Source organism: Sinocyclocheilus rhinocerous, unplaced genomic scaffold, assembly GCF_001515625.1.
Source record: "Sinocyclocheilus rhinocerous isolate Xijiao unplaced genomic scaffold, SAMN03320098_v1.1 scaffold1484, whole genome shotgun sequence".
NCBI lineage: Eukaryota > Metazoa > Chordata > Actinopteri > Cypriniformes > Cyprinidae > Sinocyclocheilus > Sinocyclocheilus rhinocerous.
Genome location: NW_015627249.1, coordinates 21,497 through 22,879, shown reverse-complemented (window position 1 = coordinate 22,879; position 1,383 = coordinate 21,497). Strand labels below are relative to the sequence as shown.

Sequence of the window (1,383 nt, the reverse complement as noted above, 5' to 3'; positions counted from 1 at the left end):
CACTCACTCACTCACTCACTCACACTCACACTCACACACACACACTCACTCACTCACTCACTCACTCACTCACTCACTCACACTCACACTCACACACACTCACACTCACACTCACACACACACACACACACACACACTCACTCTCACTTTTAAACTCAGCTTTTCTGGAATGGAAACTCTGGTTACCATGGTAAATTTTCTGAAGATTAGTAATTTCGGTCCAGCAGACAGGAGCGTCAGACCCCTCACACAATCCCCTAATCCTCTCTGATCACAGCAGGAAACAGATCGATCATCATCTGAAGGCCTTTGATTGACTAGATGTGTGTTTGATGTAATGTGAAGAGAAACACTCCCATCTAGTGGCCAAACACACTCACTACACCTGCGACAGCTGCTCAATCAGTCAAAGCTGACTACAAATAACACATTTGCACAGTAAGAACAACCTTAACATTAAAAGTGGGGGGGACACGTCCCCTGCGTCCCCCGCGTAATCTACGCCCCTGCTTAACATCTATATAAAATGTTTCTATTACTATTATTAGTTTAAAAAAAATAGTTAAATAAAATATTTATTTATTTACAAACAAATGTCCTGTAATTTATTATTATTGTTAATAATACCGTATTGGCCCGAATGTAAGACGACCCTGATTATAAGTCTAGACCAGGGGTGGCGAACTCCAGTCCTGGAGAGCCGCCCCAACCCTAATTAAAACTCACCTGCCTGTAGCTTCCTAGTAACCCTTCAGACCTTGATTAGCTTGTTCAGGTGTGTTTGATTAGGGTTGAAGCAAAACTCTGCAGGGCTGCGGCTCGCCAGGACCGACGTTCGCCACCCCTGCACTAGACCCTGAATATAAGACGACCGCGTTTTTTCAGATGTATTTCCAAGAAAAAAACATCGTCTTATATTCGGGTCAATACGGTAATTGTTTTTATTAATATTACTTTTTTTGTTTGTTTTTTTTATATTGTATTTATTTTATGGATTAATTACACAAAACACTAAATGTAACATTTTATTTGAAGCTTTAATTTATAATGTATTATAAAAGTATTTTTATTTATTTTTTAATTATGCTTTGTAATGCACTTTATAATGCATTCTATGATCTTATAATTATTCATAACCACAGTTATAATACATTATAATTCTTATCTATTTATTGTTACGCCTTTAAAAAAGTATAATTCTTTAAAACACGAAATTTCATTTGTAACAAAGCGTCTTAAAATATTAAAATGCATTTTAACTTTCGTTACAATTATTCATGAAAATATATAATGCATTATAATGTACATTATAAATACCTTTCTAATGCATTATACATAAAGGCACACACACACACACACACACACACACACACAGAGACACAC

At 36.2% G+C, this 1,383-nt stretch overlaps 1 protein-coding gene across 1 annotated transcript in view; it reads left to right on the top strand.

Moving 5' to 3' along the window:
- The window catches only part of LOC107726034 (receptor-type tyrosine-protein phosphatase mu-like), a 95,012-nt gene that overhangs the window by 91,413 nt on the left and 2,216 nt on the right, over positions 1–1,383 (top strand). The gene's annotated exons all lie outside the window — the stretch shown is intronic.